At 42.0% G+C, this 15844-nt stretch overlaps 1 protein-coding gene across 16 annotated transcripts in view; it reads left to right on the top strand.

Moving 5' to 3' along the window:
- The window catches only part of LOC112216701 (DISP complex protein LRCH3), a 79909-nt gene that overhangs the window by 1012 nt on the left and 63053 nt on the right, over positions 1-15844 (top strand). The window lies entirely within an intron of this gene.

Below are 15844 nucleotides of genomic sequence, written 5' to 3'. Positions count from 1 at the left end.
GTTGAGCGAGAACTGGCAAATCGGGACGCCTATTGGATGTGTAAGGATTTGAATCAACAACCGGTGTTGTCGCCATTACCTGTTTTTGCCGTCAATTTGTGGCTCTGAAAATGAGGGAGGGAATACTGTACGGGGATTTATTTTTGTTTGTGATGCGATGCTCATTTTTAGGCATGGTACGCTGCACCGTCGTGACTGCTTATGTGCGGTGGACAGTCAGTGCAGATGTTGAGGGATTGTGGTTGCCTGGGGGGTTGGGCTTTGACACCATGTGGCACTTTCATGAACCCTGCTCCAGGCGGTCACAAACTGCCACTAAACACACGTATAGTTTGGATGGCTCATGACATAACAGTACTTCTCTCTTCTATAGTTTTCCCCTTCTTTCACCAATTTCACGTTTCTTCTCAGTCTCCTATAGGCCTATTGAATGCAGGAATTAACCTCTTATGAGGTTTTTTTTGCCCTGGACCCTGACCCCTAGGGCAGGTTGACTCATAACCTGCAGTTATATCTGCAGGGCAGGTGGGTTTAGGGTCATTAAGCAACATGTAATCTTATTAAAATCTATTCATATACACCCCAGGAAGAATATGACACCTTTAAAAAAAAAAAAACTGCAAATTCTGACAAGCGAACAATTATGGCCATTTTTACATTTTCATAAATTCTTAGTATATGTAATTCCCAAATATTCTAAGGGATTTGTGAAAATTCTATAGCAATATGGAGTGGGAATGCAGCTGTGCGTTTTTAACAATTTTATAGGCACTGCAGTAGATAAATGTTTTTATCTCGTACAGGAGTGGAATCTGGCTATGGTGCACCAGTCTGCGTAATCAGAGCTACAATAGGTCTTTATGAAAACAAGCCAGTTGCCACATGGGCCTGTCATCATTCACTTTGAACTGGACTGTGTTTACAGCAGTAGGGCCTGCCATCATTCATTTTGAACTGGACTGTGTGTTTACAGTCAGTAGCAACAGCGCGACTTTAGATCATTAGAATGCATTCGCCAAAAGCCACAAAATACACCTGAATGGATTTCTACAAATACCACCGGAGTCCTCTTCCATTTGGGAACTGTACAGTCCTATTGATGAAACAAACATGAAAAGGCTGGCTCTTTCTCCCTGAGTTATGCACATCAACAAGATCAAGATCAACAACGAATGCTAGCCAGAGAAAGATGTGCTAAAATCTAATGAAGGACCATTAGATAAACCCCCTCAAACTTTTTCAGCTAGTTGACCATGAAAATTACACTGGTAAATGTTGGGGAATTGTATCCTACTCGTCCTTCTGCAGCTGACCTGCCAATCCATGCTTGGTCTCAACCAAGCACCCAAGCTTACTGGCTAAACTTGGCTAGCTTGCTAGCTTTTTCCTGACACAAATGAGAGAGAACCTCATTGACCATCTTACTCGCACTATGAGAGTTGGTTAGGCTGTTTACATGTTTTCTAGAGCATTCGTGACTTACTTTTTTTGCCTACTTTATTGACACCGGTCATATTCAGTGGGTGTTATGTGTTTGTAGCAGCTAGCTATCTAGCGAGTATTAGGCTCCATGTTTTTAGCTTGCTACATGAATAGATACACTAGCCTATGTACCAGGCCAGCTGTGATTTACAACCTGATAGCAATATTTTTGGGGACTACCCAGAAATGTATTGGTGAATTATATTATTCATGCATTGAACTGCATCCATCTTTTCTGACAATAATGCCTTAGTGTAGGTCATGGAATGTTGAGTCAGTTATAATCCGTGAAGTTGGTTTTGGAGCATAAACTGGAATTTTATATTTTGGGCTGATATTATTTTTTGTCTGTTTCATATCTGCAAAGTAGTTAATGCTGTCAGTTCCACTTTAAATATTGTGTGGATGAAGGGCAGGTGTGTGGCGGCTGGGTTGAATAGCCTAAAGACAAAACAATCATGTGCCTTTTATTGAGGAGAGGCTTCTGTCTGGGCACTCTACCATAAAGGCCTAATTGGTGGAGAGCTGCAGAGATGGTTGTCCTTTTGGGTGGTTCTCCCATCTCCACAGAGGAACTCTGGAGCTTGGTCAGAGTGACCATCGGGTTCTTGGTCACCACCCTGACCAAGGCATTTCTCCCCCGTTGCTCAATTTGGCCAAATGGCCAGCTCTAGGACGAGTCTTGGTGGTTCCAAGCTTCTTCCATTTAAGAATGATGGAGGCCACTGTGTTCTTGGGGACCTTCAATGCGGCATACATTTCTTTGGTACACTTCCCCAGATCTGTGCCTCAACACAATACGGTCTGCAAGTTTTACGGACAATTCCTTTGGGCCTCATGGCTTGGATTTTGCTCGGACATGCACCTTAAATAGACAAGTGTGTGTCTATCCAAATCATGTCCAATCATTTGAAATTATCACAGGTAGACTCCAATCAAGTTGTAGAAACATCTCAAGGATGACCAATGGAAACAGGATGCACCTGTGCTCAATTGAATCTCATAGCAAAGGGTCTGAAAACTTATGTAAAGGTATTTCTGTTTTTTATTTGTAATACATTTGCAAAACATTTCTAAAAACATTTTAACTTTAACTATGGGTTATTTGTTGTGTGTAAGATTGAGGATTATATATATTTTTAATCCGTTTTAGAATAAGTCTGTAGCAAAATGTAGAAAAGGACAACAACTAACCGAGCCACTGCCTGTTAACCCCGCTACGTCCAGAAGGCGAGGTCAGTACAGGTGCATCAAAGCTGGGACCGAGAGACTGAAAAACAGCTTCTATGTCAAGGCCATCAGACTGTTAAACAGCCATCACTAGCACATTAGAGGCTGCTCCCTATAGTCATAGACTAGAAATCACTGGCCACTTTAAGGAATGGAACACTAGTCACTTAATAATGTTTACATATCTAGCATTACTCATCTCATATGTATATACTGTATTCTATCCTATTCTACTGTATCTTAGTCTGTGCTGCTCTGACATTGCTTGCCCAAATATTTATATATTCATAATTCATTCCTTTAGACTTTAGATTTGTGTGTTGTGAAATATGTTTAATATTACGACACTGTTTGAGATAGAAACTCAAGCGTTTCGCTACATCCGCAATAACATCTGCTAAACATGTGTATGTGACAAATACAATTTGATTTTATGTGAAAAGGGTTTAGGGGTCTGAAAACTCTCAGAATTCACTCTAGGCCCACCCATTTGGGAGCCATACCAACAGATACTCCTGTGTACCCCCACCCTTTTCCCCCTTTTGACTATCCCGCAGGTAAAGAAGCCAGATGTGGAGGTCCGGTCGGTTGGATGTACTGCCAAGTATGGTACAGAAATTAACATTAAATTATATGGCAACAGCTCTGGTGGACATTCCTGCAGTCAGCATGCCAATTGTGTGCTCCCTCACCTTGAGACATGTAGCATTGTGTTGTGTGACAAACTGCACAGTGACCTTTTATTTCCCCCCAGCACAAGGTGCACCTGTGTAATGATCATGCTGTTTAATCAGCATCTTGATATACCACACCTGTCAGGTGGATGGATTGTCTTGACAAAGGATAAATAAATGCTCATTAACAGATGTAAACACATTTGTGCACAACATTTTAAAGAAATAAAGTTTTTTGTGCATATGGAACATTTCTGTGGTCTTTTATTTCAACTCATGAAAGATGGGACCAGCACTTTACATGTTGTTTCATATCTTTGTTCAGTATATACTACAGACAAGTGGACTAACACATCCGGCACCCCTGTTACAATTTTTGCCATTACTGACTTGTAGCCTACAGCGTATTCTCTGTATTAGCTGGTTAGGGTTCTGTGCAGGCCTCAGATTTTTACTTCTAGTCAGGCTGTTGCTAATAGGTTATTAGCAATTGTGGGCGGGTGCGGGTGACCCTTGCACGACTAACACACACTCAGTCTCACACTGAGTGTGTGTTGGGATGTATCTGGGTCAATATCGATTGTCTGGATGGGCGGAAGTGACCTCTAAGTTAAATTGTTTCTCTTCTGCTCTACTGGGTACCAAATAGTGGCATGGCCGTGGAGGTGTGCTGTATGTTGTTCAGACAACCATGTTCATAATAAGTTACCTTTCATAAAACCTGAAGGCTCACGTGGCTTGCTCCTTTTTTCTAATGCTTAGGCCATAGTTCAGCAGGCAAACTAAAATAGTATTTTGGCAGACAACCTGGGTTTAATTCCCAATCGGTAACAGTCTGGGGGGTGATTTTGGGAGATGGAATCAGGGGCAATGGTAGACAGACTGATGTGAGGTCTAAAAAGTGATGTTAAATGATGAAGAGTAAAGAGATGTTTGGGAGGCAAGGGCCATTCTTTTCTCCCGAGCAGGGACCTATAGAAGAATAACTGATGGCTCTCTTAGTGGAAGTGTGATGCTTGGGAGGAGGAGGATGATAGGGCAGGGAGAGGAAGACTGACAGGGCCAGTGTTGTTACGATACCTCTTCCTCCTGTTTGTCACATGAAGATATTGAGTAACCCCATCAATTCTGGGCCAAACAACAACAGAGCCAACTTGTTTGGCCGGCCTGGCAGCACACACACAGCTGCAAGCTGTTGAGCCCCATACAGCAAAAATCCATACGCACAGCAACAATTTATAGGTTAACAAAACACTGGGGGAATGGGGAATTTACCTAAGACTGATAGTCAATGTTTTGACATAGATCTTCTGTTATAGTTTGCCGATCCATTTCTGTATGAGTCATTCCACCTCAAAGTGCACAAGGAAGAGGATTTAGACGCACACCATCTCAGATTGTTTTAAAATAGTCTGGAGTTAGAAACCCTTCAGATTAGCATTCCTGAAACATTATTTTGTTTAAATATAATTGGATCTCTGAGAAATTAAGCTAATTGATTGCACCCAAATTGGCCATTTTTAATTTATAGGATTCATGTCTTCAATAAATATAGTACCTAACATCTGTTTTGTACTATTACATGATTTTGAGCATAATTCTTCATAATAATGTATTAGACATGAGGAATCGAATAAAATGATCAATAGCCACCTACAGGCCCTCCACACACATTCCATCCCAACAACCAGTATACGATATTAGTTCTGTCTGACAACCTAATGTAATGTTCTCTCTGTGAATCTGGTGATGGTTATTTTCCCCTGTTCAGACAAATTAGACATTGAAGTTACTGGCATTCTTTACCATAAGTTAGTGTGAAAGTTTTGCTCATTAGATGCTGCTGTTCCTACTACCACCACACCCTTTTTATGAATTTAATGTCTCTTGTTTCTTAAATGGATCACATTTTCTTTAACTTTGGGTAGAAAACTCATCGCTTTTACCGAAATCCCAACCAATTAAATATATTTTTTGTAATTTTTAATTGTACAATTTTTTTTAACCCCTTCATCTCCCCTATTTTGTCATCCAATTACGATCTTGTCTCATCGCTGCAACTCCCCAACGGGCTCAGGAAAGGCAAAGTTTGAGTGATGCGTCCTCTGAAACATGAGAATGCAAATAGTACCCGCAAAACACCAGTCTCAATGTCAACAGTGAAGAGGTGTCTCTGGGAGACTGGTGTTTTGTGGGTACTGTTTAATGAAGCTGCCAGTTGAGGACTTGTGGTGTCTGGTTCTCAAACTAGACACACTAAAATACTTGTTATCTTGCTCAGTTGTGCACCGGGGCCTCCCACTCTTTCTATTCTGGTTAGAGACAGTTTGCTCTGTGCTGTGAAGGGAGTAGTACACAGCGTTGTACGAGATCTTCAGTTTCTTGGCAATTTCTCACATGGAATAGCCTTCCTTTCTCAGAACAAGAATAGACTGATGAGTTTCAGAAGAAAGTGCTTTGTTTCTGGACATTTTGAGCCGGTAATCGAACCCACAAATGCTGATGCTCTAGATACTCAACTATAAAGAAGGCCAGTTTTATTGCTTCTTTAATCAAAACAACAGTTTTCAGCTGTGCTAACATAATTGCAAAAGGTTTTAATAATGATCAATTATCCTTTTAAAATTATTAGCTAACACCGTGCTATTGGAACACAGGAGTGATGGTTGCTGATAATGGGCCTCTGCATAAGAAGGGGCTAGAGGCGTCTTATATGGTGAACAATGATGGGGGGAAAAGGCCCCAAAAAACTATACAGACAATGCCTTCATCAAACAACACTGTTTCATGATGCATCAGTAACATGGCAGGCAATGTTTTGAAACAATTACTGCTTCGCATACAAGCCAGTGAATTCTATGCATTACAGCTGGATGAGTCAACAGACATGGGGGGGCCTGGCACAGCTCCTGGTAAATGTCCGTTAGGTTTATGGGGGGTCAATTAAGAAAGACATCCTCTTCTGCGAACCACTGGAAACCAGGACAACATGAGAGGATATTTTTTAAGTACTGGGCAGCTTTGTGACATCAAATGGACTTCAGTGGTCAAGATGTGTTATCTGTACTGATGGCGCAAACGCCATGACAGGGAGACATGGTAGAGTGGTAATGCGCTTGCAAGCAGTTGCTCCCGACGCCACTTGGGTACACTGCAGCATCCACCGAGAGGCTCTTGCTGCCAAGGGAATGCCTGACAGCTTAAAAGACGTTTTGGACACTACAGTGAAAATTATTAACTTTGTTAAAGCAAGGCCCCTGAACTCTCGTGTATTTTCTGCACTATGCATTGATATGGGCAGCGACCATGTAAAACTTTTACAACATACTGAAGTACGCTGGTTATCAAGGGGCAAAGTATTGACATGTTGTTTTTAATTGAGAGACAAGCTTAAAGTTTACTTTACTGACTGTTATTTTCACTTGTCTGACCGCTTGCATGATGACGAGTTTCTTACAGTAAAAAGCACAACCCAACATTGCAGAGTTATGTGCATCCTTTCAAGCACACCCTTCTCATTAACCTGTGGTGAGTTATGCACCAATTTTTTTATGAACAAATAAGGTTCTATATGTAAGATGGTTAAATAAAGAGCAAATTGATTGATTATTATATTATATTGTGCCCTGGTCCTATAAGAGCTCTGGTTGTGACGACAACGCACTCATTCTTATGTTTAATAAATGTATCATACAGGGGGTGTGTGGCAGGCTTACAATGATGGCAAAAAAACAAATCAAATTTTATTTGTCACATACACATGGTTAGCAGATGTTAATGCGAGTGTAGCGAAATGCTTGTGCTTCTAGTTCCGACAATGCAGTAATAACCAACAAGTAATCTAACTAACAATTCCAAAACTACTGTGTTACACTGTGTATAAGGGGATAAAGAATATGTACATAAGGATATAGGAATGAGTGATGGTACAGAGCAGCATAGGCAAGATACAGTAGATGGTATCGAGTACAGTATATACATATGAGATGAGTATGTAAACAAAGTGGCATAGTTAGTGGCTAGTGATAAATGTATTACATAAGGATGCAGTCGTACAGTATATACGTATGCATATGAGATGAATAATGTAGGGTAAGTAACATTATATAAGGTAGCATTGTTTAAAGTGGCTAGTGATATATTTACATTTCCCATCAATTCCCATTATTAAAGTGGCTGGAGTTGAGTCAGTGTCAGTGTGTTGGCAGCAGCCACTCAATGTTAGTGGTGGCTGTTTAACAGTCTGATGGCTTTGAGATAGAAGCTGTTTTTCAGTCTCTCGGTCCCAGCTTTGATGCACCTGTACTGACCTCGCCTTCTGGATGATAGCGGGGTGAACAGGCAGTGGCTCGGGTGGTTGTTGTCCTTGATGATCTTTATGGCCTTCCTGTGACATCGGGTGGTGTAGGTGTCCTGGAGGGCAGGTAGTTTGCCCCCGGTGATGCGTTGTGCAGACCTCACTACCCTCTGGAGAGCCTTACGGTTGTGGGCGGAGCAGTTGCCGTACCAGGCGGTGATACAGCCCGCCAGGATGCTCTCGATTGTGCATCTGTAGAAGTTTGTGAGTGCTTTTGGTGACAAGCCGAATTTCTTCAGCCTCCTGAGGTTCTTCACGATGCTGTCTGTGTGAGTGGACCAATTCAGTTTGTCTGTGATGTGTATGCCGAGGAACTTAAAACTTGCTACCCTCTCCACTACTGTTCCATCGATGTGGATAGGGGGGTGTTCCCTCTGCTGTTTCCTGAAGTCCACAATCATCTCCTTAGTTTTGTTGATGTTGAGTGTGAGGTTATTTTCCTGACACCACACTCCGAGGGCCCTCACCTCCTCCCTGTAGGCCGTCTCATCGTTGTTGGTAATCAACCCTACCACTGTTGTGTCGTCCGCAAACTTGATGATTGAGTTGGAGGCGTGCGTGGCCACGCAGTCGTGTGTGAACAGGGAGTACAGGAGAGGGCTCAGAACGCACCCTTGTGGGGCCCCAGTGTTGAGGATCAGCGGGGAGGAGACGTTGTTGCCTACCCTCACCACCTGGGGGCGGCCCGTCAGGAAGTCCAGTACCCAGTTGCACAGGGGGGGGTCGAGACCCAGGGTCTCGAGCTTGATGACGAGCTTGGAGGGTACTATGGTGTTGAATGCCGAGTTGTAGTCGATGAACAGCATTCTCACAGGTATTCCTCTTGTCCAGATGGGTTAGGGCAGTGTGCAGTGTGGTTGAGATTGCATCGTCTGTGGACCTATTTGGGCGGTAAGCAAATTGGAGTGGGTCTAGGGTGTCAGGTAGGGTGGAGGTGATATGGTCTTTGACTAGTCTCTCAAAGCACTTCATGATGACGGAAGTGAGTGCTACAGGGCGGTAGTCGTTTAGCTCAGTTACCTTAGCTTTCTTGGGAACAGGAACAATGGTGGCCCTCTTGAAGCATGTGGGAACAGCAGACTGGTATAGGGATTGATTGAATATGTCCGTAAACACACCGGCCAACAGGTCTGCGCATGCTCTGAGGGCGCGGCTGGGGATGCCGTCTGGGCCTGCAGCCTTGCGAGGGTTAACACGTTTAAATGTCTTACTCACCTCGGCTGCAGTGAAGGAGAGACCGCATGTTTTCGTTGCAGGCCGTGTCAGTGGCACCTCAAAGCGGGCAAAAAAGTTATTTAGTCTGCCTGGGAGCAAGACATCCTGGTCCGTGACTGGGCTGGATTTCTTCCTGTATGTAGTCCGTGATTGACTGTAGACCCTGCCACATGCCTCTTGCGTCTGAGCCGTTGAATTGAGATTCTACTTTGTCTCTGTACTGACGCTTAGCTTGTTTGATAGCCTTGCGGAGGGAATAGCTGCACTGTTTGTATTCGGTCATGTTACCAGACACCTTGCCCTGATTAAAAGCAGTGGTTCGCGTTTTCAGTTTCACGCGAATGCTGCCATCAATCCACGGTTTCTGGTTAGGGAATGTTTTAATCGTTGCTATGGGAACGTCATCTTCAACGCACGTTCTAATGAACTCGCACACCGAATCAGCGTATTCGTCAATGTTGTTATCTGACGCAATACGAAACATATCCCAGTCCACGTGATGGAAGCAGTCTTGGAGTCTCGGACCAGCGTTGGACAGACCTCAGCGTGGGAGCCTCTTTGAGATTGCGCTCATCCTGGTGCTAGAGGGGGTACGCAGCTGGAGGTTGAGTGTTTAAAGGGGTACGGGTCTATAAAAAGTTTGGGGACCCCTGGAACCTCCACTACATATTTCCATTAGTAGCCTGCATTTACTGTTAATTCCCATAATTTCTAATCAGCCATGTTTGTTTGGTTATGGTAATTTTTGTTAGTTCTGTTGTTATTATTACTATTATTATTATTACAGTCGTTTACTGTTCTCATTGTTGGAGTTCACACATTGTTTGCAGAGCTCACAAACCTATATGCTACAGGTTTTGGTTATTTTATTACATTTATTAGTTTTGTCAATTGATTCATTGTCTTTTCTTTGGAGTGCTCTTGTCAATGTTGAATCAGGACGTACACCTGATTACGCATATCGAAGTAGACCTATCGAAGTAGGCCTAGGCTACCTGTCCTGCACGCAAATGTAGGCCTATAAATGTTACCATTTGGGGATGTCTGATTAGTATTTCTGTCACCACCACTAATGTGCTGTGGCGCTTCTCAAAAACATATTTCACCTCAAACAGCGAGTAAAGAATGTCTGTCTGTTTTTACATCCATTTTAGAATGACAGTCAGTAGTTCCTCAATGTATTTGAAAAATATTTCCAGCTCTCCCTTTCGATAACCACTTGGCATGAAAGGGAGAAATGTAATACTCTAATACAGTGGAAACTTCATAAAATACCTGATTTACTTGTTATCTCTTGCACAAATAGCCTACAGCTGTGACTGTCCCGAGCTCATGAAACTGAGGGCCCAGAATATTTTATAAGCTGTTGCAAGTTTGCTAGCACAAGCTTCAGCTGGACACAGTTGATACAATGTTTCAAGATTGTTGCAGACATGCCATGAGTAGACTGAGGATATATATATATATTTTTTTTTTATCAAGACATTTTCTTCCTTGCAGGCTGCAATGTTTTTATTTGTTGGCTTTATGTAGGCAATTTTTTTCATACAGTTGAAGTCGGAAGTTTACATACACTTAGGTTGGAGTCATTAAAACTTGTTTTTCAACCACTCCACAAATTTCTTGTTAACCAACTATAGTTTTGTCAAGTCGGTTAGGACATCTACTAGTAATTTTTCCATCAATTGTTTACAGACAGATTATTTCACTTATAATTTACTGTATCACATTTCCAGTAGGTCAGAAGTTTACATACACTAAATTGACTGCCTTTAAACAGCTTGGAAAATTCTAGAAAATTATTTAATGGCTTTAGAAGCTTCTGATAGGCTAATTGACATCATTTGAGTCAATTGGAGGTGTACCTGTGGCTGTATTTCAAGGCCTACCTTCAAACTCAATGCCTCTGCTTGACATCATGGGAAAATCCAAATAAATCAGCTAAGACCTCAGGGGAAAAAATGTAAACCTCCCAGTCTGGTTCATCCTTGGGAGCAATTTCCAAACACCTGAAGGTACCACGTTAATCTGTACAAACAATAGTTCCCAAGTATAAACACCATGGGACCACGCAGCCGTCATACCGCTCAGGAAGGAGACGCGTTCTGTCTCCTAGAGATTAATGTACTTTTGTGTGAAAAGTGCAAATCAATCCCAGAACAACAGCAAAGAACCGTGTGAAGATGCTGGAGGAAACTGGTAAAAAAGTATCTATATTGATAGTAAAATGAGTCCTATATCGACATTAAGAAGCCACTGCTCCAAAACCGCCATAAAAAACAGTCTACGGTTTGCAACTGCACATGGGGACAAAGATCGTACTTTCTGGAGAAATGTCGTCTGGTCTGGTGAAACAAAAATAAAACTGTTTGGCTGTAATGACCATCATTGTGTTAGAGGAAAGTGGTGAGGCTTGCAAGCTGAAGAACACCGTCCCAACCGTGACGCCCGGGGGTTGCAGCATCATGTTGTGGGGGTGCTTTGCTGCAGGAGGGGCTGGTGCACTACACAAAATAGATGGCATCATAAGGCAGGGAAATTGTGGATATATTGAAACAACATCTCAAGACATCAGTCAGGAAGTTAAAGCTTGGTCGCAAATGGGTCTTCCAAATGGACAATGACCTGACGCGTTCTTCCAAAATTGTGGCAAAATGGCTTAAGGACAACAAAGTCAAGGTATTGGAGTGGCCATCACAAAGCCCTGACCTCAGTCCTGTAGAAAATGTGTGGGCAGAACTGAAAAGCGTGTGTGAGCAAGGAGGCCTACAAATCTGACTCAGTTACACCAGCTCTGTCAGGAGGAATGGGCCAAAATTCACCCAACTTATTGTGGGAAGCTTGTGGAAGGTTACCTGAAATGTTTGACCCAAGTTAAACAATTTAAAGGCAATGCAACCAAATACTAATTGAGTGTATGTAAACTTCTGACCCACTGGGAATGTGATGAAAGAAATGAAATCTGAAAAATCATTCTCACTACTATTATTCTGACATTTCACGTTCTTAAAATAGTGGTGATCCTAACTGACCTTAGACAGGGAGTTTCTGCTAGGATTAAATGTCAGGAATTGTGAAACAGAATCTAAATGTATTTGGCTAATGTGTATGTCAACTTCTGACTTCCGCTGTAGTTGCAATGGCAACAGAAGTAACTTTTTAGATTTGTCATTTTTTTTAGATACAATTATATTAACCACATGACAATGATTTTGACATACAAAGACTATTATAAATTAAATGAGCGTAACGGCAGAATCTGTGAAGGCCAGCAGCGGGAGGAGGCTCGGGCACAGGTTTTTCTTCTTCTGGTTAGGCTAGATTGATCTCTGGCTCCCTCTTGAGACATTTGTGTTTTAATTATTTAATCAAACAGTGTGCATAAAACATTAGACAAGCTCTGTACATCTACACTGAACAAAAATATAAACACAACATGTAAAGTGCTCATCCCATGTTTAATGAATTGAAATAAAAGATCCCAGAAATGTTCCATATGCATCAAAAGCTTATTTCTTTACATTTTTTGCTAAAATTAGTTTACATCGCTGTTAATGAGCATTTCTCCTTTGCCAATATAAACCATCCATCTGGCAGGTGTGGTTTATCAAGAACCTGATTAAACAGCATGATCATTACACAGGTGCTGGGGACAAAATCCACTCTAAAATGTGCAGTTTTGTCACAACCCAGTGCCACAGATGTCTCATGTTTTTGAGGGTGTGTGCAATTGGCATGCTGACGGCAGGAATGTCCTCCAAAGCTGTTGCCAGATAATTGAATGTTACTTTCTCTATCACAAGCCGCCTCCAACTTCGTCTTAGTGAATTTGGCAGTACATCATTACCAGGCTCACAACCGCTGACCATGTGTAACCATACCAGCTCAGGACCTCCAAATCTGGCTTCCTCACCTGTGGAATCATCAGAGGGAGGAAAGTTGAGGTGCGGAGGTATATTTCTGTCTGTAATAAAGCCCTTTTGTGAGTACAAACTTATTCAGAGTGGCTCGGCCCTACCCCCTCACACTGTGCCACTGCCCAGTCATGTGAAATTCATAGATTTGGGCCTAATGAATTCATTTTAATTGACTCATTTCTTTATATGAGCTGTAACTCAGCAAACTTTTTAATTGTTACGTTTTCCATTTTATAGTTTTTTTTCAGTATAGAGAATTGTATTAAAAAGCATAGGGTGTGTCCTATAAATGGAAAAATACATGTTTTAAAATGTCGGGCAATTGATTGGTCAGAAGAAAAGACTCGGTAGACCAAGATTTTTTTCAGCTTAATATGTAAGTTTTTTAAATTAATGTATTTGTTTATTTTTTAAACTTGGCTAGTCAGTTAAGAACAAATTATTATTTACAATGACTGCCTACCCTGACCAAACCCTAACCCAGATGACCCTGGGCCAATTGTGCGCTGCCCTATGGGACTCCCAATTTATGGCCGGTACTGATACAGCCTGGAATCGAACCAGGGTCTGTAGTAAAGCCTCTAGCACTGAGATGCAGTGCCTAACATGCTGACCAGATCGGACACATCGCGTCCACAAGCGTTGCAAAATAAATGTACACATGTTATTCAATCATTGCACCCACACTGCTCGCCCACGTCAGCAAGCGTCTGTGTGGCCAGGCTCTAAAATAGAAATCGATTATATTTGTGACACTCCACACGTTGCAAATCCGGCCTTTCCCATCATTGGTTTTTAGGAGCATATACCCACATGGGTGGTGAATTTAGGTCCACACTCCAGTCGGAAACTAATTTGGTTTACTGTTTTATCGTCGGAGTAGAGGACCTAGTGCATTTCAGGATAAATAACAACCCTATGTTTATAGCCCAGGACAAATGACCTAGCAACAGCTAGCTAGCTAAATTACCATTAATGTTTTAAAAACTTACCATAAATGTTTAATGCTTTTCGACCTTTCTTCAAATTAATATAAATGGCTGTTTGTTTTGATATTTCAAGCTGCGTGTCCTGATAGCGTCTGGTGTGGGGGTACAAAATCATCATGTACGTGATGGTTAGACTGCTGCGCCACTCAGGAGCCCAGAGCTGTTTGCAGGGCGATATGGCCTACATATCTCAATGTTTTATTTTTTATTTTCTAACTTATTAGTGATTCACAATATATACCTCCCTTTTAAAATAATCACTCACTGATCTGGCTTTCAAGTCTGTCTTTGCCATTTTTGTTAATAAAAATGACCAGAACCATGCGCAATGCAATCCCCAATAATGACCAACTTATTGTAGCAGTCCTTATAGAAAATGAACACGGGTCTCATAAACAATCTCTAAAGCACCAGCCCATGTTCAAGTAAGTAGCCACCTAATCTTTATATTTCAAGACTTGTCAACTTGTATGCACTGAGTGGACAAAACATTATGAACACCTGCTCTTTCCATGACAGACTGACCAGGTGAATCCAGGTGAAAGCTATGATCCCTTATCGATGTCACTTGTTAAATCCACTTCAATCAGAGTAGATGAAGAGGAGTCAGGTTAAAGAAGGATTTTTTAAACCTTGAGACAATTGAGACATGGATTGTGTATGTGTGCCATTCAGAGGGTGAATGAGCAAGTGTGCCTATTTACAGGGTATGGTAGTAGGTGCCAGGTGCACCGGTTTGTGTCAAAAACTGCAACCCTGCCGGGGTTTTCACGCTTAACAGTTCCCGTTTGTATCAAAAATGGTTCACCACCCAAAGGACAATAAGCCAACTTGATATAACTGTGGGAAGCAATGGAGTCAACATGGGCCAGCATCCCTGTGGAATGCTTTCAGCACCTTGCAGAGTCCAGGCCCTGATGAATTGAGTCTGTTCTGATTTGGGTGGGGGGGCAACTCACTTGCTGGAACAGTTGAACTGTTATGGATACACCCTCCTGTCTGTCTTCAACTGTTTGAATAACAGCCTGTTCACTTGGTTTAGATGTTGAAATCAAGTGGCCTATCTGGATAAAAACTGCTTATTTCTCAAAATGAGAACGAGTTGACAATGCCTTATAAATGCATCGTTTTATGCTCATTGCACATGTGTAAAACAGACAAGACAGCTTGCACATAAGTCTGTGGCTAAAATGCTGCTAGCAGTATCCCGTTGTTGCGCGTGACAAACAGATCATGAAATTTCCACAGACATGTTTATTGACTTTCCCAGTTTGGCTTGGGCGGTGTGTGTGTGTGTATATATGTATAGATAGGTCTGTCTGTCTAAAAACCAGGTGTGGCATATCAATATGCTGATTAAACAGCATGATCATTACACAGGTGCATCTTGTGCTGTGGATAATAAAAGGCCACTCTAAAATGTGCCGTTTTGTCACATAACACAGATGCCTCAAATTTTGAGGGAGCTTGCAATTGGCTTGCAACTGACTGCAGGAATGTCTACCAGAGTTGTTGCCAGAGAATGTCATGTTAATTTCTCTACCATAAGCTGCCTCCCAATGTCGTTTTAGAGATTTTGCTTGTACGTCCAACCGGCCTCCACCGCAGGCCACGTGTATATGGCATCGTGTGGGCGAGTGGTTTGCTGATGTTAACGTTGTGAACAGAGTGCCCCATGGTGGCGGTGGGGTTATGGTATGGCCAGGCATAAGCTACGGACAACACAATTACATTTTATCTATGGCAATTGAATGTACAGAGATACCGTGAGGAGATCCTGAGGCCCAATGTCGTGCCATTCATCCGCCTTCATTACCTCATATTTCTGCATGGTCCCATGTTGCAAGCATTTGTATAACATTTCTGAAAGCTGAACATTTTTCAGTACTTTTTCGCCAGTGCGTTGAAGTCATGAATTTATTTAAATTGACAGATTTCCTTTTATATGAACTGTAATTCAGTAAAATCGTTGTAATATTT

This window comes from Oncorhynchus tshawytscha, linkage group LG17 (assembly GCF_018296145.1).
Source record: "Oncorhynchus tshawytscha isolate Ot180627B linkage group LG17, Otsh_v2.0, whole genome shotgun sequence".
In the NCBI taxonomy this organism is placed as follows: domain Eukaryota; kingdom Metazoa; phylum Chordata; class Actinopteri; order Salmoniformes; family Salmonidae; genus Oncorhynchus; species Oncorhynchus tshawytscha.
The sequence above is the reverse complement of the archived record's forward strand: the minus strand, read 5'-3'. Positions and strand labels throughout refer to the sequence as shown.